At 45.5% G+C, this 26,643-nt stretch overlaps 1 protein-coding gene across 48 annotated transcripts in view; it reads right to left on the bottom strand.

Annotated features, from left to right (window-relative positions):
* The window catches only part of GRB10 (growth factor receptor bound protein 10), a 203,807-nt gene that overhangs the window by 152,616 nt on the left and 24,548 nt on the right, over positions 1–26,643 (bottom strand). For 22 of the 48 annotated variants that reach the window (XM_077994595.1, XM_015133490.3, XM_028844791.2 and 19 more), the window contains one exon: positions 14,331–14,500. The exons of 12 other annotated variants lie outside the window; for them this stretch is intronic. The gene's annotated coding sequence lies outside the window, so the exon portion shown is untranslated. Of the gene's footprint in view, positions 1–2,580; positions 2,679–9,314; positions 9,400–14,330; positions 14,501–26,643 lie in introns of those variants that run through there. 14 more of the 48 variants (XM_077994627.1, XM_077994618.1, XM_077994602.1 and 11 more) reach the window with 4 other exon arrangements.

Here is a 26,643-nt window from a genome sequence, read left to right as displayed (position 1 = left end):
AAAACCAGAAATTAGTAACATGTGTTTAAAAAAAAAAAAAAAAAGGAAAAAAAAAAACAACTAAGGCACTTGAAAATTAAAAACAAGCTCTGGCCTAAATAAATGGTTCAAGGAGGAAATAAAGATACAATACAGTCCTAGACAATTAGGACAATGCACACCCCCATGTGTCAAGACAAATAAAGTGAAGCAAGAGAAATAAAAGAAGAAAAACTCATACCATGAGACACTTGCATCTTTTATAAAGACAAAATAAATCAACACCAACCCATCCATCTTGAACCAGAAAGAGGGAAATACAGTCAAAAACAAATCGGAAAGCAAAGCATGACAAAATTTATTAAAATCCAAGAAATATAATAAACGACAAATCTCTTAAATGTATAGTCAAGAAAAACATACAAAATTTCAAACAATGAAATACAATGATTTTTAATCATACAGTAATTTTATGCGCACCAGTAAAGACACAAATTTTGAACATTACTGAAATGTTAATTTTTACAAAAAAAAGTACATACCCAAATCAGAACCAACTAAAGTAAAAACACTTAAAATATAAACAGTGAAGATGAAATTGAGTAAAACCCAACTCCACCCAGCTACCAATATAAAGAAAGTGAATGGACTTGGATGGAAGAACGAATCAATGACCATAATTTGTCAAGTGAAGGAAAGAAAGATTCCGAAGCACCAGTTAATAGCAGGCATTTGGCTCAGGGCTTTTTATGTATTTTTCTATGTGTAAACACACACACACACACACACACACACCCCCCCACAGCATCCATTCCCACTGATCACAACGGGAAAATGAAGTGCTGAGGTGAGGGCCCAAGGGCTGGTGATGGGACTCAAAGAAGGAGACGGAGCTCAGTCCAGGAGTCCATGCTCTTAACCAGGATCCTACAGTCCTAGGGTTTTCAAACGATGGTCCCTGGACATCCAGCATGGGCATCACCCGGAGGCTTGTTAACATACAAATTCTGGAGCCCAGACCCTGACCTACTAAACCAGAAACTCAGTGGAGGGCGTGGGGTCCCATAACATGTGTTTCCGCAAGCCCTTGGGTGATTCTACTGCTGACCTAGCCCCAACTACTGGACTGCACATTACATCACTAGAGGGAGAGGGGAAGACTCCGCATGCCCAGGCTGCATCCCAGACCAAGGAAAATGAATCTCAGGATGGGAAGGGGTGGGGGGCAATACTGTTATAAGCTCCTCGGGTGTTTCCAAAGATAAGCACCACCACTCATCTCTTTTCTGTAAATTACTGTTCATTCCTATGATGTTTGCAGGGGGAAAATATTGGGGAAAAAAATGAGTAACGCTTCGAAGAATCATATCCTACTTCCTGGGGGCTGGAAAGGGGGAACCTGCTGCTACTATGCTGCTTGAAGTAAAAACTATACTTGGTTCCTCAAAATGCCCTAACTGAATCCTAAGTACTAGATCCCTAGCTAAAAGCTGTGCCTGTTCTGCTTCCTGTCTTTAAAAAAAAAAAAAAAAAAAAACTCTTGGGTTTTTGGTCTATGCAAATACGAAGAATGCCTTTTAGAACACCAATTTCCGCTTTTCTTCCACAATGCATTGATGGCAGAAGGGGGAGAAGGCACAGATTCAAGAGCTATTTTAATTATCTGAAGAAAGCATGACCTCATTGCTTCCAACTGCACATTATTAGGTACAAGGGTCTATATGTGACCACAGGTATGAGGATGACCTTTGATTTTTTATTCTCAGCAGTTTGAAAAAGACTTGTGTGGCATATTCTATTCAAGCATCTACAGCTCCTTCCACTTCAGTAGTCTGGTCAGCCTCCCGATAGAAAAGAGTAGATTTTTTAAAACAATACATGATCTTGAATCTGTTTCAATGGCTTTGAAATGTAAGTGCAGGTCAGAACACGCAGCTCTGCTAAGCACAGTGCCACTTTACGGTGGCCACATCCCTACTGTCATTTGTGGGAAGCATCAAGTCCCCTCAACAAACCTGTGCAGAGACACTAGCACCATCCCCACTCAACCGATGAGAAAAAATCCAGGTAACTTGGCCAGCAGTCACTCCTGCTGCACAGCTGCATAGTTAATATTGAGATCTGCTCTCCGCAAATCCAGAGCCCGAGTCCTGAAGGACAGCACAGAACCCCAACAGCGAGATCCTACTCAGAACCAGGAGAGGCCGACACCAGAAACTAACTTCCACTTTCTAGGCACCCTCACCACTAGCACTGGTGTCTGAGAGAAGGCCTTTCCTTTTGCCCTGCTGTGGTCCACACACAGACATGAAGGCCCAGGGCAGGACTGTTAATGCAGTGATCCAACTGATTTGAGACCCAGAAAGTCAAGAGAAAACCTGAGCAAAGGTAACCACAGAAAACAGCCTAGGCTATCCACAGGCAGAAGGTCCTCGAATCCCTCCACCCTAAAAGCCTCACCAGAGGAAAACACTAGTCTTTTAGTCCTGAAAAGAGGAGGGGTGAGGAAGGCCACCTCCACACGCAGCCTTCTCAAGCCGCATTCACCGAGAGTGGATACCCCTGCTCTGTGGTAGGCGTACGCAGAGAAGAGGAACTCACGTGCGCAAAGAAGTCTAGACACACTGTGGAACAGGTCAGAGTACTGCCTCAATCGTACAGATGAGGACGCAGGCGCTGCAACACCACGACCACAGGACCTCATGGAAAAGAAAAGAAACCACATGGAACCATCACAGGCCAGCAGGCTGGAGTCAAAGAAAAGGACAGCAGGGAGGGAGCAGTATCAGGTGCTACAGAGATCAAAGCATCCTATCTTTATGCACCCCGAGAAAATCGCTGTGGAGAAGGATGGGGAGAGAAGAATAAACATTACACAGCTGAGCACTGAACAAGGTAAGAGTTGGAGCACCAACACCCCATGCAGTTGAAAGTTCATGTATCCGATTTTACTCCCCAAAAACTTACCTATTAATGACCTCCTGCTGATCAGAAGCTTTATCAATAACATGAAGTCATTAACACACATTTTGTATGTCATATACGTATTACATACCGTATTCTTAGAATAAAGTAAGCTCTTTGGGAGCACTTCCAGCTTCACTAGTATGGATCCCCTGTGTTATTCAAAGTTTACGGTATTACATTAAACATGAAAAATACATAAGACCCACGAGAGGTCACTTTTTAATGCAATGAGCAATTTACTGGGAAGGGAGCTTCTCACATGGAGATGATTAGCATCACATGGCATTTTAAGTGTATACTTGTAACATTTGAGCTCACAGCAACAGTGGAATTATCACAGTAGTACAGTAATTATTTCATGACTATGAAATTAAGTGCAGCATGTACTACAGTTAATTCTATGCAGTGATGATTTCATACTGCACCTTCATGGTTTTTTTTACATTTCTGTCAACAAATGGTTCCATGTATGGTCTGTGTTTGTGTAAGTTTTGACAAACTTTAACTTTTTTATAACGGATTTGTATATATTTTACAGTAACAGCCGAGTCTTCTACATATATTCTATGCATTCATGACATAACCTTTTCTTAATTTTTTTTGGTATTTCTAGGCTATGTTGTAAGATTTTTCAAACTGTTGCAAATCTCCAAAAAATTTTCTAGTAATTACTGAAAAAAACCTCACATATAAATAGACTCACACAGTTCAAATCCATGTTGTTCAAGGGTCAACTGTAATTTTAAATTTGTAATGCATATTACTTAAATGTAGATTTAAAATTGAGTTCCTTTTAAAAGAACTTATTTTTCTCTGATATATTAATATTTTTCTAAATTTATTAAAGATTTGTTTCTACCTTTGGAATCCTTGATACTTGAATTTTACAAATTCTTACAAATTACTGAATGCCTTTGGCTGTCTTCCAAGGAATAGATCTTTGTACATTTAAACTATAAAAAGAGAAACAAAAATTAAGAGACCAAATCAATTAAGACAAAGAGGGGAACGATTACCATGACAACACATTACCAACTACACCCCCCACTGGTCCGGAAGCACCGTCTTCCTTTGGGAATAAAGTCAATAGGAAGGAAAAGCAAAACCACTCAGATGCGTCTTTGCTACCTAAAAATACTGAATTTCATCACTGTTGGGAAAACGGCTAGAACTTTATCCGAAAAACAAAAGATGCTCTATAAAACAGCCCTTGGATTTAAACACTTTATAAACTAAATGCACTCCAAAGTCATTCCAATCAACACTAGATGGTAAACCACTTTTCCCTATGATAAAACCCAAATAACTCATAGAAGACGTCTTTTCACCTAAAGAAAACTTTTTAAAGGCCTCAAAAAATTAATCACACTTTCTAGACGCTAAAGTAGTTAATCACACTTTCTAGATGCTAAAGTAAGCTCTCTGGTTAAATCAGGAAATACTGAAGATAGTGGCATCAGATCTTAACCTCATTCTTTTGGCAAATCTTGAACAAGGCCTGTGATTCGCTCTCTTCCCCATCAGGCCTGAGAGTCCAGTATCTGAGCTGTAAGGACACTGTCCTGGGTGCCGCTGAGAGTGGGACGTGGCAGTGTGAAACCATACAAGCTCCAGAGGGAGCCTGGTTTCTTCCAAGGAAGAGATAAGCTGTACAGATGGTTCCCAACTTGACGATGATTCAACTCAGGATTTTTCGTCTTACGATGGGTTGATGAGGATGTAACCCCATTTTTAGTTGAGAATCTCCTTACAACTTACCACTGGGTTATAGTTTCTACTGAAGGCTTGTCGATTTTGCACCATCAAAAAGCCAAAAACACAAACCATTATTAGATCAAAAAATTAAAATTAAAAGAGTCAAACCGTCATTAAATCAGGCACCATCTACTGTGTTGCCAGCGCTGAATGCGTTTTCAACTTACGACATTTGTGTCTTACGATGGGTCTTTCAGGATGGAACCCTGTAAACCAAGGAGCGATTTCTTTTCTTGTATACCTAAGACTGGGACTCTAATGAAACAAGGGTGGAGTGGGCACCCTCCGGTGACACTGCCAGACCTAGGAACTATGTGGACTTCTGTGAGGGCCTTTTCTCAGCAGCACCAAAGAAGATAATGGCAATCACCAAAAACACTACCTACAGACCGTCCCTGCTGTGCTGCAAATCTTCATTCACCCTCAGCTACTCACTTTCTCCACAAAAGAGGCTTTCTGTCTACTGCCCTAAACCTCCTGCCCCCACCCTTTCCAGTGCAGCATCCCCAAACCCCTTCCTGCAGAACACCCCTATCACTTCAGGGCCCGCACACCACCCAGTCCCCAAGGCTCCCCTGGCCTGTCCCTGCGTGAGCCATTCTGTGCTCTCGCCTCCATTCATGACCTCTTCCTGCCCATGTCCTCCCTCCCTTGGGCCCATGAACATTTCTGTGCATTTCCACTTCAGGAGGGAAGGAAGGGAGGGAGCAAAGGGACGTTTCTCTTAACCATGTCCTCCTCTAGCTCTAGCGCTTTCTCTCTCTGCATCCCTCTGCAAGTGTTGACAAAGCATGTTTGAAACCCACTGCCTCGCACCCCTCGAATCAGCAGTCTCTCTGAAGCCCCAGTTTCTGCAGCGAAATTCTCTCGAAACTTATTTGAAGCATCAAGAGTTTCCCTCACGGTCTCTTCTCACTCTCACCCTCATGGTCGCTGTTGGTGGGTACTACAATGAGGAAGCCAGGCTAAGGAGAGACACGCGACTTATCCCTGAGCCATGAGCCCAGACACAGTAGTTGAACTTGGCCTGGGGCTGGGATTCCTGCTTTTGAGGAGGAAATCCGCAAAGCACAGCCAGTCCCCACCGTTCCCTCCAAATCCACAAACCAGAAGGCTCTTACAGTCAAACAAGTTCAGGTTTTCTATGAAGTCAAACGTTTTCCTTTCTTCCAGTGCTTCTTTGAGCCTTTAATCTAGCAAGGCAGCTCTCAAGAGGAAAAGTGGGGTGAAGCATTTTCAAAGATGGTTTTACCCTCTCTCCAACCCTTTTGGATTTTTCTCCCTCCACCCTCCTTCTCCATTTCACCCCCAGAGCTGACTGGGCAGGCACCCCCCACACTCACTGTGAGGGTTCTGCTCCAATGCTGAGAAATGGCATGCAAGCATGCAGCAGGGCAGCTCCATGAGACCCCAGCTTCTCTGCTGAAAATAGGCTGCCTGGGAGGAGAGAAGCTGAGAAACCAGTTAGCAGAAGTCTGCACCTAGACCTTGGTGGATGCTCATGGGAGAAGCGGTGCATTCTGAATCTAGCAGGTGGGAGGCATGAAAGAAAAGCAGAGTGGAGACCTCTGGCCTGGGCAAGTAGAAGGAGGGCATCTCCAGGCACTGAGATGGGAAAGGTGTGGGAGATGATGAATGAGCAGGATGCATGTGCGCAGGTGGGAAATTCTAGAAGGCAGGACGCGTGCACAGGTGGGATTCCAGAAGGCAGGAAGCATGGATGCAGGTAGGAAATCACAGAAGGCAGGACACAAGCATGCAGGTGGTAAATTCTAGAAGGTAGGACGCACGCATGCAGGTGGAAAATTCCAGAGGGCAGGATTGTTCTCATCCCCGCCTGCTGATGCTAGTGACACCGTTATTTCAGGATGGGGAGGGAGTGGATCTGCTCTAACAACTGAACGTAATCACTCACCCCTCCCCCATCTTTAACGGGGTCCTGTGGATTCAGATTAATTAAGGAAGCCCTAGGTACGGGTTTTCCTCCTCTCTGCCTAGCACCCTGGAGGAGGACCCATGGCCCATGACGGAGCAGCCATGTGCTGGTGTTAGAGATGGACATCAGACAGTGCACACCTGCCTGCACCCTGCCTGCTGCAGGTCAAGTACCACGCAGATGGACACGAGTGGGCACCACAACAGCCGGGGAGGGCATCACGGCAGATGTGAGAGTTGAACTCGGGACAGTGGTGGAAATTAGGAGTGGAGAAAGGAGGTAGGACAAACAGCATAACAAAACCAGAGGCGAAGGCACACAGAACAGGCTGGGAGAATGCAGAGAAAATCAGGGTACCAAGGATGGGGTCGGGGGTAAAAACAAGGCTTTGTGTAACATTTATGATGGGCCAGGTTCTCAGCTAAGCACTGACTTCCGTTTTCCTTCTCATTATTCCTAACAATGTCGCTGAGGAGGAGCCTGGGGCTCAGGAATGTAAGCAACCCCAGTGTTTAGCTGCTGTGGTGGAGACTGAGGCCTTCGGACCCAATAGTGCCCCGGGAATAGGGACCAGTTGGGGTAAAGGCCAATGATATCCATCTTGACCACAAAGACTCTGAAGTAAAACAATCAAGTTTCATAGAAAGAGTGAGACCCACATGTGCAAAATGTAACTTCCCTCAAAACAGGGAAAAGCTACCAGGACATTTGTTTCCAAAAGGCCATAAGAAATCAGAACCTTTACTTTACAAAGAGGTGCTACATTAACAGACTTATTAAATAAAAACTCTTGTTCTCTCACCTATAAAAGGGTGGAATGGGTCTAGACTCTACAATCTACAGGATGCCAAAATTTGTCAAACTCAAATGGTCTAGATGTTTACAAATACGTTAGTCAATTTTATATAAAATGTTGATTTTTTTTTTTTTTTTTTTTTTTGAGATGGAGTTTCACTCTGTCTGTCATCCAGGCTGGAGTGCAGTGGTGCGATCTTGGCTCATTGCAACCTCCACCTCCCAGGTTCAAGCGATTCTCCTGCCTCAGCCTCCAGAGTAGCTGGGATTACAGGCACCCACCACCATGCCCAGCTAATTTTTGAATTTTTAGTAGAAACAGGGTTTCATCATGTTGGCCAGGCTGCTCTCAAACACCTGACCTCAAGTGATCCACCCACCTCGGCCTCCCAAAGTGCTGGGATTACAGGCATGAGTCACCATGCCTGGCCAAAATTTGGACTGTTATAAAATTCTTCTATGTATAATTATGAAATAAAATTTTAAATAATTTTGCTTTGATAAAAATAGATTTTTTTTCTACTGGTTTTTTTCTACTCTGGCCACATTCATCCTATATCACCAGAGCTTCTATAAATAACCTCCAGGAGTTTTTCTTAGAAACTTTGTATAATTTGCAGAATTTGTCACTTTCAAAGCATTTTTCTTCCATTGGTTCTAAACACTGCAATAACTAGGTAATCATCATCTAATGCAATCATCTATATCAATCATGCCCACTCTGGACCCCTAGTCATCAACTCGTTGGTCTATGAAGTAATCCATCAAAATAACCATTAACAGTACAAAGAGAGGGCACCTTTGAAATGTTACCCTCTTCTCTCCTCCATCCCGTCTTCAGGCCCACAGCTCTATTACTTCTGAAAGCATGAAATGCTTTAAATGTAGGTATTCAAGCAGAGTTTGTACTTCTTATCATAAATCTCATCGCATGTTATTACATTCCTCCATCTTCCTTTAATTGAAACTGTAACTTAAAAAAAATTAATCTTCTTTTCAACTTAGGACAGACTGTAACAGCCTGTTGATCCTGCTACTCCCTTGGTGAGATTGCTGCCAGGCTGGCCCCACTCTCCCGGGTGGGGGCAAAGAAAAAAGCAGAACCTATTTCATGAAGACAGTTGGAATGTCTGGCCTGCAGATTGTCTACAGGAGCACAGAGAAGCCCTCCGGCAGCTCTCCGTGGGAAAGCACCCTAAAACCAGCTCCCTCTCAACCTCAGGAACTGAATTCTCTTGGGAGCTGCCAAGGCAGCAAGTTCTTTGCAAATTTTATCTTCTTTTTTTAATCATAAATCTCAAGGATGATCACAAGCAACATCTTGGTCGACTCTGCTCTCACCACTCATATATAAAACCTTTCTGAAAAGTTGAGTTAACTTCAAATGCTGGACAAAGACCAAAATAAATAAAATGAAAGGGGCTTTCCTGTACCATTTCTTGTCTTCCACCTAAGCAGGTGCGCACACGGGAGAGATACCCAACGGCTGCCACTCTCCCTCCATTTCAGGGCAATCCTGTTCAACAGAAGCTCCAATGATCACAGCACACGTTGAGCCTGCCGAGAGTCTCTCTTAGGGCAAGACAAGTAGAAGTGCTAGAGAACGCAGTCCCACAATTCTAATAACCAACCGCAGAGAGAACCATATAGATGAGTATCACGCTTAGGTTTCCCACGCCCACCCCCATCTGTGAAGTCAAACAGCCTGTTGTCAATACCAGAAGAGACAAGTTTGTACATCACAAAAGATACTCAAGTCCCCAATCTAATTATGCCAGCCACTTTAGAAGGAGAGCAAAGATAGCAGACACTCTGGGCAACAAATTACCCTAGGTCTCAGCATCAAGCCTGCACTCATCTCCTGGGTCCCAAAATAACTCACCAACGGTCAGAAGGATGGATGGGCCCTTCCAAATCACAGCCTGGGCTGTCTGAGGACAGCTCTCCCAGGAATCATCTCTACCCACCTATGACGAGAATGGAGTCAATAAATAAGGGTACACTCTGAGGGTCCACAGTGGCTTGCTTGGCCCCCAAGCCTGCAGATCAGACTCGCCAAGAATTAATGAAGGCAGTGACCCACGGGGACCGAGAGCTCGCTGACCTACGAGAGAGGCGCCACACCCCGGCCTTGGCTCGCCTTGGACACTGCCCTCCTCACCACTCCTACCCCCCTGTATCAGGCCAGAGCTCAGACTCCAGGTAGACCCACGGCCATGTCCAAACCAGATGCCCAGGACCTCAGCAGGAAGAAATCCAATCCAGAAAGAAAGAAAAAGGGAAGGACACCACTTTCCTAGAAGCCTAGAAAGAAGTTCAGATACAGAAAGAAAGCAATCTACAGAAGCTGTGTCTGAAACAGCAAAAACCTGGAAACAAGCCAAATGTCCATCAAGAAGTGGATGAATGAGCCAACTGGGATGCATCTATACAATGGAACACTACTCAGCATTAAAAAGGAGTGAACTATTGATAGACGAATCTCAAAATAAATAGCCAGAGGCCAGATAAAATAAATTGATTCCTTTATGCAACACTCTAGGAAATGTAAGCAATCTATACTGAGAGAAAACAGATCGGTGAAAGGGTGGGAAAGAAGAACTGCAAAGGGGCACTGGGAAGTGTGGGAAGTGATGAATATTTTCATTACCTTGGTTACTTGATGATGGTTTCACATATGTCAAAATGCATCCATTTGCACATTTTAAATATGTGCAGTTTATTCTGCTCAATGTATTATACCTAAATTGAGCTGGTTAAAAAAAAAGAATGAAAACAATTTGGGGGCAGGAGGATATCAAGGAATTTGGTGTGACCAAGAACAAGTGGAGCGATTCTCCTTATTTGTGGTACAGTTAAGGGCTTTAAAGTCACCTCAAACACTGAATTACTGAATGGTGAGTCTTTGGCCCTAGGGGAAATACAGAGTTAGGTTTCTATGAGCTGATCACATTTTCAACAACCAATCAATACGTAACCTCATTTTATGTGTTTCTGTTTAAAGACACTTTACTTAAATAAACTGTTGAGATATCTCGCTGGTTGATCAAGGATGCCAAGGGGCATGAATGACGCCTGACCCAAGCTTCCCTGCACAGTCCAGTGAGGAGAAGTTCACACAAAACCACAGAGTCAGGGTGTGCAGGTTAAGTGCCCCAAGTGAGGCAGAAACAAGACAGTAAGAACTCCACAGAAGAATGCGAGAGGGCTCTCCTATGCGGAGGACAGTGAAGCAAAGTTATTAGGGGGGAAAAATAAGGGGCTACAAAAATAGAAAAGGATAAACAGAACCAGGGAGGCTCAAGTTACAGAAGCCAAAAGTTGAGAGGATGTCAAAAAAGGAAGGCTGAGGCAACATCAAGGTACATAAGAGTTTCTGAAAGAACTTTCCTTCGGGAAAGGCTATGGGACCTTGAGGAGCAAAACGGTTGTATGGCACAACTGTAGAAGTTTCCTGCCCTTGGAAAGAGAAAGGTGAAAGGCATACCATTCTTGGTTAGTTTCTGAAAGTTTTTTAGTTCAAACTCTCCCATAAATGGGAAAGAACCATGCATCGGAGCATCTGGGCAGAGAAATGGTCTCTACCCTTAGCCAAGCTCTGTGTCGCTAAGGTAGATTGGTGTCATGATAATGAGCCCTCCCCTGACTGCATCCCAAGGGTGAGCAGGGCCATGAGAGTTGCACTCCTGTGTGAGTAAAAGCCCAGCAAGAGCTGTACCATCACAGCTGGGCCGGTCTCCATTGGCCGTGAGCAGGAGGCAGAGCTCTTTCCTTGAGGCCGAGCCCCACAAGGCAGAAGCTGCTGCATGCACACTGAGTTTGGGGATGTGATGCTTTGAACCCCAGGAAACCCCTAAAACTTCTCCCATGAGAACAAGACAAGTAACCAAAAATGGGGACAGAGGAAAGCTAAGCTATGGTCCCCAAGGAATCACAGGAATGAGGGAAACACTCGGAGGTCTCTTTGGGACCAAGAGCTAATGAACAGACACTGAGACCATTAGGATCATTTGCATATTTCTGCCTCTCCCTCCTTGACCCCAAAACAAACAGGGCTGGCTTTTAGAGGCAGTGAGCAGTGAAGAATGGTAGGAGGGGTGCCCTGAGGGCCCAGCTGATTCTCCCAAGTCTAGTGCCAAGGCCGTCACTACAGGGTCTGGGATTCCCACCTCAGGCCCCATCACATCCAGGCCTGGGTGCCTTCATCTAGACACTCTGCAAACTGAAGTCTACTCTGACAATAACTAGTTCTTCTCAGACTCTATTATTTTGTTTTGTAGCAGCTTTCTGAAACCCCAGGGGATTGGGCTTCAACTGTTAGGTCAAGCAAAATGTGAGCTCTTAATAGGATATCTTTCTACCAGAAATACATTCCTTGCAGGCAGGAGCTGGGGCCATCTCGTGACCATGTTGCCCCAGCACTTGGACAGTGCCAGGTACCAAATGGGTGCGCACGTTCACTCATTCACTTGATGGACACGGGGGAGCCCATCTGAGAGTCCCAAGTCAAGGAAAGGTTTCATGGCTTACGAAGTTTGGAAACTACTTCCCAGAGCACTCCCTGGAAGGCCATGCCTCATTCAATACCTGCTGACCCCTCGAGGGACTCAAACTTGTCAAATGGGGCCACAGATGGCCACAGACTCAGCGTCTCCCTCCTGGAGGACGGAGGAGGCACCCCACCGAGTGGAGCCACCACACAGGTGGACCTGCTCCATAAGCTGCCAGTGATCATCAGATTTCAAGCCAAAAACACAAAGACTAAGTGGGAAACGAAGTTTTGTTTCAATGCCATGTTCATGCCTAGCAGTCCCTAATCAGGCAATTGGAATGGAGAGGCTGGGAAGGAGAGTTCCCTTTGAATGACATGGCCAGTAAGAAAAGGCTGGAAGCGCAAGGCTGTCAGGTGATCCAGGAAGTGGGCGCTGGGGCTGATGAGAGATGGCTTTTTGCCATTTTCAGATATGTCTCTTCATCACTGTAAAGCCTTGCCAGAAAGAAAACTCGTCCCAAATCTCGAGGAATCTGAGCATCACTCAGAACAAATCTACGTCACCAATGAAGGATCTTGGGCAATGCACAAAGGGGCAGGAGGGTCCGAGGAGGGCAACCACCTGCCTGTGAGCACGGCATTCCCTGTCGCAGCATCGCAGGGCCGCCTTCCTGCAGCTCACACACCTGCCTGATGGTTCAGGCACTGCACATCATCTGCAATGAGCAAGAGGCAAGACGAGGGCCCCAGCTGCCCTAGAGCCCTGCCCTGGGTCTCAGACATGGAAGGGTAGAGCTACCACCGGTCACAAAGAGGTGGCTTTTTCTCTGATCCATTCTGAGACAGGGAGGTCTGCTACCTTCACTTACCTACGCTGTGAGGAGGAGGGCAAAGGACCTGTTTTACAAAAGACAGTCCATCCCAACAGCACAGCCCACTTCCCCGGCAAGGCAGTGGATGTTGGGGGAGGTCACAGTTCATGCATGACCAGGGCGGGAGCTGCGGGAGGCTCCAGCTCCCCCTCCTCACTGGCGCCAGGACCCTCTCTATGCAGGGGCACACACTCTCAGATAAAAAGCAACGGCAGTGTGAGCTGTCTGGCGAGAAGAAGGAAAATGTCCACATGTGCACCTTTTGAATTTAGAAGGGGATGTGTAAAATGTCACTCGGCATCTAACACAAAGCTAACACAAGGCAGACATTTGGGAAAAGACAGCCCAGAAACTTCCTACCAAGGGTGTGGATATGAGGGAAGCTGACCAGCAGGATCCAGGTCCCTCAGCCTCCCTTCAGGCCTTTGACCTGGGCTGAACTGTGTTCCCAAACATTCCTGTGTTAAGCCCTAACCCCCAGCACTTCAGAATGTGACTGTATTTGGAGACAGAGTCTTTACAGAGGTCACTAAGTTAAAACCAGGTCACAAAGGTGGGCCCTAATCCAATACAACTGGTGTCCTTACAGGACACAGACAGGTCCAGAGGGAAGAGCAGGTGAGGACACCACAAGAAGACAGCCATCTGCAAGCCCAGGAGAGAGGCCTCAGGAGGAACCAACTCAGCTGTCACCCTGACCTCAGACTTCCAGCCTCCAGAACTGGAAGAAAACAAGCTTCCGCTGTGTAGCCAGCCAGCCTGCGGGATACTGCGGGGAAGCCCGAGCTAACAGCATCCTCCCCTCTGCAGGCAAAGGCTCCGGCAGGTCTCTGTGCTGAAGCCGTTCTGGCCTCAGCTCCCTGCCTGCATCTGCAGCTACCATCTCGGACCTGCCAAAGGCACTGTACGAATCCCATACCCAGGGCCGACCACGACAAAGAGAAGGTCCATTCCCAGAAAGGGCCACCTGAGGCTGACATGCCGAGGGAAGGCAAGGGCGCCAACACTGCCCCGGGCCTCCGTTAGTTACAGGGTCCCCAATCTCAGTGCTGACTGAGGCAGGGGCACACTAACACACACATCAGCAACAAGGCATGGGTCAAGACCCTCCCGCACTGTGTTCTAGCCCACCTTCAGAACAACAGCTACCAACTCCTGAGGCTCACGAGGGGCGCCCAGAGTGACCCGGGAGGCAGGCAGCATTACCCCCACCGCATGGAAGGGCAGAGGGAGACCAGTGAGGCCCAGAGGCATGCCCGCAATGAGAGTCTGCACAGCGCGGCTCTGCTGCAGCCCAGGCCCTCCCGTCCCTACGCGATTCAGCCCGGTGTTCCCAGGCAGAGCCGAGTCAAGGAGGAGAGGGAGAGAGAGGACAGAGAGAGAGAGGCTCCCTTTGGGAGCCTTGGAATAAAGGTTCTAGTATCAGGCCTCTACCTACAGTGACACGCATTCACTGACCACCTTAATCAATACTGAAGAGGCAACTCTCCTGCAAAGAAAGGTGCTAGTGACTAGTGTCATGCATAGGGCTTACCTGTCAGGAGTTGGCTCCGCAGCGCTGTCTGCTGGGGCAGCCACCCTGGTTTCACTGAGAGGACCCAGGTGAGGACCTGGCTGCCGGTCACTGGGCTGCTGGTCACTGAGCCACCAGTCACTGGGCCTGTGGCTGCTGCTTCCTGCTCAGCATTGTGGTCAGCGCCAAAGCTGGAAAGTCAAAGGGGCCATCACTGAACTTCCATAGAATTTATACAAATGAACTTATATTCTGAGCCCAGGAATAAAACTTTTAAAACAGACATGAAAGAATATTTTTCTCCAAGAAGATCATTTAAGAGTGTTCTGAAGAACAAAACAAGGACGTGACTCCATAAGATGTAGGTTTCCAGTTGCCACGTGATGCCCAGAGACAGAGGACAGAGGGAAGATGCCCTGGGCTCTCCGCTCTGCCCACACATCTCTGTGTCTCCAAAGCACGCTGCCTCCAATGCAGGCGGGGTACAAAGCACACAGACCTTTGCCCTCTAGCAAGGCAAAGTTCCCTAGAATTCACTTCGGGCCCAGGTCAGGGTCCTCCCAGGCTACAACCCTTCAGTCTACCCAGCAGGGACCTGCCTCCACGTCAGACCCAGTCCCAGCCCACAGTCCCTGCTACTGTTCTCAGCAGAGACCCTGCTGGGCACTCTGCATGGCGCACACGTGTTCCACGAGAGGGCTGCAGAGCAGGCAGACCTGGGGTTCCAATTCTGGCCCTGATCTTTGATTCATCATTCAAGTCCTATGAACTGAGAGCTCAAGGCATGGAGCCCTCAGTTCACAGGTGTTCCAGGTGTGGAGAAGAGGGTGGAGACCAATTCAAACCCCTGCTGGAGGAGACTCTGTAATGACCTGGGCAACTCACTGGTCTTCCCAGGCTCTGGTCCCACTGCAGAGCATGGGGATGAAACCCACCTCACTGAGGATTTTAATACCCTGCATTGGAATGCCACTGGATTTCAACACGTTTAAATGAAACACAGAGAGAATGACTTAGCAGTGTGACTGGTATGCAGCAAGGGTGCCATCCAGGATCCTCCTATCGCTGTTGTGCTAGAGGAGGTCCCCTGCCTACAACGTGGGTGCTCTCAACGGATTCCTCCATGAAGGGGTCAGAAGCTACATTTTCCTAATTGTTAAATAATGATGAAAATGAAACCTGCCCCTCCCTCTTACCTAACATCAAGAAGTCCTGGGCCCAGAAATAAGAAGACTAGTGTGCAACTATAGTCATCAAATGGCTGTTTTTTTAAAACAGGTCCTGCTGAACATGCTTGCTAAGAATCCAGGTTCCAGAGAGTCTTGGTTCATCTCCAGATGCCACCCCTTAGCGGCTGATGTCTGGGTAAATTGTTGAGTCATTGGGGCTCAGTGTTCCCAGCTATAAAATCAGCATGAAAATAGTATCTCTCTCACGGAGCTTTTATTAGGATTAAATGAGCTAATGCATGTAAAGGCTTAGGACAGGGTCCAACGTATAGCAAATGTTAAACAAATGTATAGTCATCATTAACTACAACACGCCAAATAATCCTCCCATTTTCAGGTGTGAAACACACCAGCCACCTGCAAGCTATGAAGCTTGCCAATGTTTACAGGGGATGCTGGTCTTTTTAGGACCAAAAGGGGAGATATGTGATACACGATTATGAGACTGATCAAAGTTGAACATCACCTGCCTATGCAAAAGCATTTTATTAAGGGTATCTGCTTTAACCCTTTCAAAGAATTTGGAAGTTTGGAAAGTATCAAGATGACTGTGCCGACTAGAATATTTCTAAGTTCTAGTAACTTAATGACTACAAGATAAGAAAAAAGGGTGCATGGTCAAACAGGTATAAGGGTCTGTAACATGGCAATGGGAACACTGGGAAACGGACTTCGGGTCACTGTCACAACAGCATATGAATCACCCCTAATTCTCATATCCTGATGTGTGTCCCATCTCTAGAGAGCCTAATCTTTTCCTCAATTCTGATTCAAATGCCCAGGACCACTTCCTAATGCATCTTCAGGCATGTGGCTTCAAACGTAAGACATGTGCTTGAAAGGTTTGCTTTTTCTCATGGGCACGATAAATTAAATACATCATTGAGGTAAAGTGAAATATACTTGTTTTATCAAACCCATCACCACTTCATCCATTTTTGTCCACTTTCTAGGAAGTTGATGTTAGTCTTTACAGTTGACAAAATAAAGACAACATGATCTTTGAACCTGATAAACTGAAGAGTTAGTAAGATACAATACCTCCTCAATAACCTCAGTGCTCGCCCATCAACACACAGGGGAAAGCCTGCTGCAAACACAACCTCTCGGCTCTGTTTACAGTGGCCTCATCTGGCACCGACGCCCAGACCACCAACACCCCGAGAGCAGACCAGCACGCTTCACACGCTGACCTGGACCACTGGACAGAAGTTACAGAGTCTAAAGGACTCACTCAGCTATTTCCCTATCAGTCAGGAGAGATTTCTTAAGCAGTTTCCCGTTAGATACGACTTAAACTTGAGATCTTAAAGAATATATTAACCTGGGGAAAAACAAATAATGTCTTAACTTACTTTCAAAATATCCCAGAAACAAAGGGCCTTTTGATTTCTGTTTAGTATCTTTGATATCTTCCAAAAATTCCTGAGCTAATATAAAGTTTTCCTTCTGTCTAGCTTTCTCACACTAAATATTTAGAGTAATAACAGTGACTATTTAGACACTCAACAAATCCTAACTTTCATGACGAGGGTGTTCAGCCTGTTCAGCCACAGAGCTCCGGAGTGAAGTCTAGGCCTTCTCAGAAGGGGACAGAATACTTTTAGTTAAAAAAAAAAATTAAGCTCCGTATTGTACTGATATCAGCGACTTAAAGACGACTGTGTTTTCCCAGAGTAAGAGGGTGCTTATGAAAACAAATTGAGAAATATGTTAACAGAATGGAATTAAAAGGAACATTTCTAAAAAGTAATTATAAAATGTCAGAATGCTATTGCCAGGACCTGTGGACAGCTTAAAGCTGAAACAACAATTAACTATGAAATACAGGCCGGGCACAGTGGCTCAGGCCTGTAATCCCGACAATTTGGGAAGCCAAGGCTAGAGGACTGCTTGAGCTCAGGAGTTCGAGACCAGTTATGGCAATATAGTGTGACACTGTTTCTACAAATAAAAACCTTTTTTTAAAAAATTAGCTGGGTGTGGTGGTGGGTGCCTGTAGTCCCAGCTACTCAGGAGGCTGAGGTGAGAGGATCGCTTGAGCCCAGAAAGTAAAGGCTGCAATGAGCTGAGATCACACCAGTGCACTCCAGCCTGGGTGACAGAGTGAGACTCTGCCTCAAAAAAAAAAGCCAAACTTCACACCACTTTTATCAGGTATATCTTCTAGCATCTTCATTCAGTAATGCAAATCCAGCAGCCACAGCTCCTTTCCTGGTAAAGATGATAGAACAGGAGGCCCACAGAAGCGGGCAGCAGATGGAAGCAAAAACAAAAACCATCCCACCTCGTTGCCAACATCATCCCTCAGCACCTATGGCGGACCGGTTCCAGGACCCCAGAAACACCAAAATCCATCAGAGGATGCTCCAGTCCCTGTTATAAAATGGCGTAGTATTTGGATATGACCTACACACTTCCATTCACTTTAAAACATTTCCAGATTAATTACAATACCTGACACTACGTAAATGCTATGTAAATAGCTTTTATGCTGTATTGTTTTGATTTGAATTATTTGTTTTATTGTTGTATTTGATTGTTTGGGGGGGGTGAATATTTTTATCCATGGTTAGTTGAATCCAAGGATGTGGAACCCACAGATGCACAAGCTGTGGAATAGGAGAGCGGTTGTACTTTCAAATCACCAAACATACAGAAAGGCTCAGCAGCAACTCAGCTGCCAGAGACCCATTCATCTGGCCCAATCCTAGGAAGGTCCTTCTTCCCTCACTAACCTGTCCAGCGGCAGACACCATGAGAGGGCCATAGAGACAGTGAATGGCCAGGGGGCAAAGCACGGACACCCCAGGAGCAGCTTTTGACTGCCACCATCAGTGAAACCAACAAAACTTAGCCAAAATGTGTAAACAGGCCCAGATTCCACCTGGGTCTCAATTTCAGGGTCAAGCAGGACCAACAGGCCCAATAATCCTTAGTGCGGGGCCTCCAGGAGCCACCAGCCGAGCAAGCACAAAGATGGGTTAGCCAGAGAGCGTGCTTCCCCCTACGGCCATGCAGGCCAGACGCACACGGAGGTCAGAGGCTGCCTACCTGAAAGAGGCAGCACACTGCTCTAAAACTAGCCAAAGGCCAGCAGAGCGGAGAGAGGCAGCGGAGGACACACGCACAGAACAGCGACTAAGCAGAAAACCTACAGAAAAGACCACACTCACAATAGCTTACATACATAGGTATGCATATTTTAGGCTAGCCCTAAGAATAATCTTATACAAACCATAAAATATTACAGCACTTACTTAGGAGATATAAAAATACCTAAATGAATGGAAACACGCTAAGTTCTCGAATGGAAAGATTAAACATCATAAGAATTAATTCTCTTAAAAGTAATATAAATATCCAAAACAATTTTATAAATGAAATGCAGTATGTATCTATCTAAATTCAAGCATTTTTTTCTTAGAACCAGGTGGAATAATCCTAAAACTAACAAAATAAGTGGTAAGATGGTCAATCACAGATCATTAAGGGAGAATTACTTATCATTTGGTAAAATGCACCCTAAAGCGAAAGTAGTTAAAACAGTGTGTACTTGGCACAAAAATACACGCCACTATTCATCCAGAAGAGTCAAATCTGCAAACACACACATGAGTATTTTTACCATGGCACCACGTGCTACACAAGCTACACTGAAACAAGAGTGGGCACGTGTCTTTACTCCATAACCAAGCATACAGGATCCCTGGGACTAGAATCCCAGGGCTTGCAGCCATTCCTGACTCTCCAGATGATGCCACCATGATAACTGTGCTCAGGGCAATAGCAGCCACCCTTGATTGACAACCTATTACCTGTCAGAATCTTACCAAATGCTTTACAATCTCTCATGGGAGGGTTTTTTGAAGATCAAATTGAAGGCAGTAAAGGCCTGTGAGTCACAAAACATAACATGCAAAGATTGGCGGTTTTTAATTAAGAACAACTAAATGTCAGTCCTTTGAGGCGGCAGTGTTACCCCATTTTACAGATGCAGAAACCAAGGCTAGGAGATGGTAATTATACGCCAAGGCCACACAGTTACCAATGGCAGAGCCAAGATGCAAGTCAACAGCTACCTGGATGTATGAATCTCTGCCACATAGTTTGTGATTTTAATAAAATATAATTTGTATGATAAGGGGAAAAAAATAGAAAACTTTTGCAATAATTGTAAAGTTTCTGTTCATTTTGATTCTTTCAATCACTTGCTGGAACAGATTTTTCATTTCCTTTTAGGGAAAAGAAAATCTACAAGAGTGAGCCTGAAATCCAAAGCACAGAAGAAAACAGAATTTCTTTTAAAATCCCCTGCATGCCAGGAATTAAAGATTTTAGTGATGAGATATAAATAAGGAACCCCCTTAACCTGAAAAAAGGCATCTATCCAAAACTTCCAGCAGGCAAGTGGCACACATAATGAAGCAGCACAAATGACGTCCCCACTAAAATTAGGGCCAGAAAGCTTACAATGTCTGTATCAGCCATAACTGTTCTAGGGGTCTAGAAAATATAGTGAAGTAAGAAACAGAAACAAGGTGTAAATGTTGAATTGAAAAAGATTTTTAAAAACCATCTGATATGGTTTGGTTCTGTGTCCCCACCAAATCTCATGTCAAATTGTAACCCCCAGTGTTGGAGGTGGAGCCTGGTGGAAGGTGACTGGACTGTGTGGTAGTGGATCCTTCATGAATGGTTTAGCACCATCCTCGTGGTGCTGTTGTGATGGAGTTCTCACGAGACATGGTTGTTTAAGTGTGTGGCACCTCCCCCCACTTCTCTTCCTCTTCCTCCAGCCATATAAAACGTGTCTGCTTCCCCCGTCGCCTTCCACCTTGATTGTAGGTTTCCTGAGGACTCCTCAGAAGCCGAGCAGATGCTGCCATGCTTCCTGTCCAGCCTGCAGAATCAGGAGTGAATTAAACCTCTTTTCTTTATGAATTACCCAGTCTCAAGTATTTCTTTATAGCAGTGCAAGAACAGACTAATACACTGTCACTATTTACAGATGAAATGTAAGACCATGCACTGAAAAATAATCAGAACCGATCTGAACGTTTAATAAGATTGAGATCCCAGAGCAAGCTACAAACCTTCCCCAGCCCTTCTGCACAGCAGCTCCAAGACACCTAGGAAGTCTAATGGTGAAAATTATTTAATTCGCAGAAGCAATCAAAACAACACACTTAAGAATATACAAGAGACCCTTTGAAGAAAATAAAAAATTTTTGAGGAACCCAAAAGAAGATCAGAAGGGTTAGAAACGCACCACCTTCTTTAAAGGGAAGCCCTCACATTACTGACGGCCACTCCACCTCCACATCAGTGAGTTAAAGCAAAATCATCCCAAGGAAGGCTCTGTCTTCAAGGAACTCAGCTTGCTGATTTACAGATACAGGAACAGACATGTCCATCCACAGAATACGGTAAGAGAATGCAGCCAGAGGTGAATGATGACACATAAATTAAAAATAAGATCATGGATAGCTGGCAGCTTATGCTCACTAAGATCCAACGGTCATATCCTCACCTCCCATATGTGCCTTAAACATTACAAGAACTACTAAACTACTAAGAGATAGTACAGAAGAATAATGTTATAAAATCTGAGTGAGGAAGATCTTCATAAGCAAGATTCTTAACCTAGAAGCCATGAAGGAAAAACTAACTTCTGTTCATCAAAAGACCCTATACACAAATCAAAAGACAGGCAAAAAGCCTTGGGACAAAATATTTCCATTACCACGCAGCCAACAATCTGCATTTAATCTCTTCTTTACTGAAATAAGAGATAGGAGACAAGCAGCCCAACATAAAAATGGGGAGAGGATAGAAACAAACAATTTGCAAAACAGACATGTGAAACACACTAAACTTCACTAGGAACCAGGGAGACATAGACAAACACACACATGAGCTATAATCAATAGCTGAAAATTAAAAGGACTGGGACTACCCAGAGTTGAGGATGGCCTAAACAACAACAGGGCTCCCCTAAACCAGAGGTGGGATCATACTGTACAGGCGTGGGGAGGCCTGCTGGGGCGGGGGCAGCAGTTTTCAGACTTTAGTCTTAGGCACAGGCATCCTACTTGGAATAGCTTATCCTACAGAATGACGCACATGCATGCACACGTGTACATACACACATACACACACAAAATGATTACTACACACTTTAATACAGAAAAACTGGAAGCAACCTAAATGTGCCTGCCCAAATCCCTCCTCTCCCCCAGTTCATGGCACCCACCAAACTGCACAAGGCAGAAACAAGAGTTCTCCATTCCCAACTTTCTCTTCTGCCTTCCATCCATGCAATCCGCTAGCCCAATCATTGGCTGCAGAAGCATCTGAGGGCCATCCACTCCCTTCCATCTCTGCTGCCAACTCCAGGCCTTTGCCCCTCATCTGAACTGGGACTCAGCTGCCCTGTCTCTAAGCATCCTCACTGCTCCCCATTCAACCAGCCCTAGCTCTGGGGAGCCCTTGAGATGACACCATTGCCCTCTGTACTTCAAATGCACCCAACTTTTCAGTGACAGCTGCCAGGCCTGACCCGTGTGGCTCCTGCCTCCTCTCCAGGCTGCCCAGACACCGCTGTCCCATGCTGGAGTCACCTCACTCACCAGCCTGGCCTCCTCCAGGTTCTCAGACTCTATCCTCCCTCATGGCCTTTGCATGCTCTCTGCCTTGTATTTGGAATTTTTTCAAACACCCGTGGCCCGGGTCGCCTTCCACCTTCCCCTGCCAGTCGCCTCCGCAGAGCATCAAGGCTCCCCATCCACCCTGTCCTGCCCTGTCCACCCTGAGGTATCAGGCCGCCTGGCCCACTCCAGACTCTCTCCACACAGGTCTATAGCTCAGCCCTTGGCTGCCTCTTCTTCTGCAGAACACATCAGGCTTGCTAGTTCTGTTCTTCTTCCTGCCAACATTTTTTGTGTCCTTTCCCCAAGAAGAGGTAGCTCTGAGGCCGAGGACCCTATCTGTCCTGATTACTGCTGTATCCCATCTCTTAGCACAGGGCCAAGTGGCTCAAATCTTTGCTGAACTCATGGAAAAAATGTCTGGACAGGAGCCGACTTAAATATAGTAGAGCACAGTACTCCTCCAGCATGGGAAGCAGCCTGGAAGGCATGCAAAAGCTCTAAAGGAGCCACGGGGACATGCGCTCTGGTCTGTGGGAGGCGGCTGTGAAAGTGGCTCAGAACCCAGCCTCCACCAGCTGGGGTGGGGGCAGCCTGTACAAGCGCTCAGCCACTCTCTGCCTCAATTTCCTCAACTGTAAACTGAGAACAAAACAGTACCAACCTCATGCAAGGATGAAATGATGCAATTCCCACAGAGTGCTTCACACAGCACTCACAGAAGGCAAGTATTTAATAAAGAAGGCAAAGAGCTAAGCACTAGGAATAGGCAACACTGCCATAAAAAGGGGAAAGCAGCCTATCTGTGCGTGTCTGCACCCAGGAATTCCAAACAGAGAAAATGAGAGAAACTATTTGCAAACTACTCATCTGACAAGAGATTAATAACCAGAATATATAAGCAGTTCAAACAATTCCACAGCAAAAAAACAAGTAATCCGATTTAAAAAATGGGCAAAACGTGAACAGACATCTCTAAAAGAAGACATACAAATAGCCAACAGGTGTTTCCAAAAAATGCACAACACTAATATTTATCAGGGAAATACAAATCAAAACCACAACAAGATATCATCTCACCCCAGTTAAAATGACTATTATCAAAAAGGGAATAATGGATACTGGGGAAAAAGTACCAAAGGGGACCCCTTGTACTCTGTTGGTGGGAATGTAAATTAGTGCAGCCCCTACGGAGAACAATATGGAGGTTCCACAGAAAACTAGAAATAGAACTATCAGCCGGGCGCGGTGGCTTACGCCTGTAATCCCAGCACTTTGGGAGGCCGAGGCGGGCGGATCACGAGGTCAGGAGATCGAGACCATCCTGGCTAACACGGTGAAACCCCGTCTCTACTAAAAATGCAAAAAATTAGCCGGGCGAGGCGGCGGGCGCCTGTAGTCCCAGCTACTCGGGAGGCTGAGGCAGGAGAATGGCGTGAACCCGGGAGGCGGAGCTTGCAGTGAGCCGAGATCGCGCCATTGCACTCCAGCCTGGGCGACTAAGCGAGACTCTGTCTCAAAAAAAAAAAAAAAAAAAAAAAAAAAAAAAAAAAAAAAAAGAACTATCATATGATCCAGCAATTCCACTGCTGGGTACATACCCAAAAGAAAGGATCTGTATCAAAAAGACATCGGCACTCCCATGTTTACTGCAGCATTATTCACAATAGCCAAGATATAGAATCAATCTAAGTGTCCAACAACAACGAACTCATTAAAAAAAGGTGGTACATATACACAGTGGAGTGCTATTCAACCATAAAAAAGGAGTGAAATTCTATCATTTGCAACAGCATGCATTAACATGGAAGACATTATGTTAAGTGAAATAAGCCCGGCATAGAAAGACACATGACACGTTCTCACTCATGTGCAAGCTATAAAGCAGATCTCATGAAGACAGAGAGTAGATTGGTGGTTACCAGAGACTGGGAAGAGTAGGGGGTATGGAGGATTAAAAAAAGTTGATTAATGGGTACAAACACATGGTCACCTTATTGATTTATGTAATACTAGGCCTTATTTCTGCTCATTCTTGAAATAAGTACACTTAATTAAATAAATCAATAAAGTGACTACAGTCTACAATATTGTACACTTCAAAATAGTAAGAAGAGAAGAATTTGAATGTTTCTAAAGTTAAGACAAATATTTAAGGTGGTGAGTATGTCAAATACACTGATTTGACCTTTAGAATTACATGAATGCATTAAATTACCTCATGTACCTTGAAACTATGTTTATCTATTATGCATCAATAAAAAAGTAATTAGTTAATTCCACAGAACAAAAGAGCCAAAAGAACCCTAAACACCAACCTCGAACGAGGGCCATGAGAAGTGAAGTGGGAATTTCACTCTCTACCGACTTCTGGGTTTGACTATTTAAAATAAAGATCACAAATTACTCATGCAACTTTAAAACTTTAAAATGTATCTAAGAAAGAATGTTTTCATCCAGTTTCAGGCCAAGGGTCCTATATGCTTCTCCTCACACAAAAACCTATACTCAGGGTCCCTTGTGATCGCCCTCTGTCCTTGTGGAGGGCTCCCCCTCCCTTTCTAGGAATTCCAGAGAAATCACTGCTCTATACCTAAACACAATGAGGCCATTAAGTGCTTGAGGCCAAGTCACATGAGTATTAACTGCACGGCCTTTTTCTTCTATACAGGCAGCTTCTGGAAATACTGAAGGACTTTGCCCTTCTATTTTCTTTTCTTTTTCTTCCGTTCTTTTCCTTTTCTTCCTCCCTTAAAGCAGTTTTTTAAAAAGTTAAAGGAGTTTAAAAAAAAAAAAAAAAGGAGTTAAAGAAAAAAAGATACACCTCAAAAGTGAAGAGGAAAGACATTCTTGCTTGTGGAGGAAACCTAATGTAATCGTAATCGTTAAAACTATGCGAGGAGTAATAGTTTGGAGTGAAGAGGCGTGCACAGTTGATTAAGATCTCTCCTCTCCTCAATGAAGAAAGCTGTGGGGAAACAGTCAATGTGCTTTGGATGCTTTATCGTCACCCCCAAACAGCCAGTTATCAACATTAGCCCATCACCAGCACACACCCCAGAGCCCAGGAGGGCCTGGCATTCTATTCTAAAGATGATGACATCTTTTCGTTCTCTGTATCACTAGTATATTCAGTAAGTAACTACTGTGTGTTTTACATTTTCAGGGCAACATCTATATAAACAAGTATAAGGAAAACCAATCCTCAACTCAGAAAATCAAGAATTTAGCAAAGACAATAGACACATAGGGTTCCTACGAACAGGAAAGGTTGGTAAACAATGATTAATGGCTCTGAAATGCATCACTATCATACAGTAGGCAGGTCGCACGAGATTGAAAACTGACACGGGGTATGGACATATTAAAAATAACTTTATCTAGCAATGTAATCTAACTTTTCTGCAGTATTGTTTTTTAATGAGTGTGCATGATCTCCTGTATTTAGTTCTCTTGGTCTCCCGCACAGACTGGTGCAACATCCTCCCAGGTACCCACTGCCTGGCTACCGGGAAGTCCAAAGCAGGAGTACCAGAATGCCCACCCAGATGCACAAGGCGCGAGTACCAGACTGCCGGCCCCTCTGGCTCCTGATCATCCAGTTCCAAAAGGACACCTGGATCCAGAAGGTATAGGGCAGGCAGGTGCAGGGAAGCATGCGACACCTTAAGAGTAGGCTTACCAACTGCAGGGAGAGTTCTGTGTTGCTTCCTGCCTCCAAATGCAGACGACTTCCATTCTGGTGCGGCCTCTTGTCATCTGCCTGCCCCAAGACCATGCTCTCTGGCCACACAGTCACACGGACTCCAGGGATGCTCCGCAGGAAGCACAATGCTCTGGTCTGGGCAGAGCTGGCCCACTTTGAGGCCCACATCCACCCATCACGCTCTTGAGTCACAGCGTGGCAGCCCCCATGCCATACCCTCCCTCCATACGTACGAGAGTTCCTGCGGCTCCCGACCAGCTGCAGGTACAACTCAGCTCCCAACCCTTCCTTGGGGACCCAGAGACGGTTTTTACATCGCCCTATCCGGGTATCTTTCTTAAATCAGACCTAGCAGTGAGCCACTAGACCCACCATGTTGGGGACCCTGTGCCCTACACTGGGCTGCTCACACCTCGTTGTTCACAGACAGGACCCATCCACCACTTTGCTCCTGTGTCACGATCCAGAAGCCCAAGCTGTGCCTCTCAATGACCTGTTCTGCCTTCCTGGAACTGGGGAGACCAGTTGAGGAAGCAGCAGAAACCCATGATGCTCTCCAAAGCCGGTTCCTTTTCTGTGCAGAGGGCTTCAGGAGATCATCTGCCTCCTACACTGGATTTCTGAGTAAGAGCTCAGCATTCTCCTTCCCAAAAATACCTACCCAGCAGCCCTATGGTGCTGCCCAGCTGGGTCTGCTCAAACCTCTCCCAACACCCCCAGCTCCACCCCATCACTGACACCTCTCAGGC

This window comes from Macaca mulatta, chromosome 3 (assembly GCF_049350105.2).
Source record: "Macaca mulatta isolate MMU2019108-1 chromosome 3, T2T-MMU8v2.0, whole genome shotgun sequence".
Lineage (NCBI taxonomy): Eukaryota > Metazoa > Chordata > Mammalia > Primates > Cercopithecidae > Macaca > Macaca mulatta.
The sequence above is the reverse complement of the archived record's forward strand: the minus strand, read 5'-3'. Positions and strand labels throughout refer to the sequence as shown.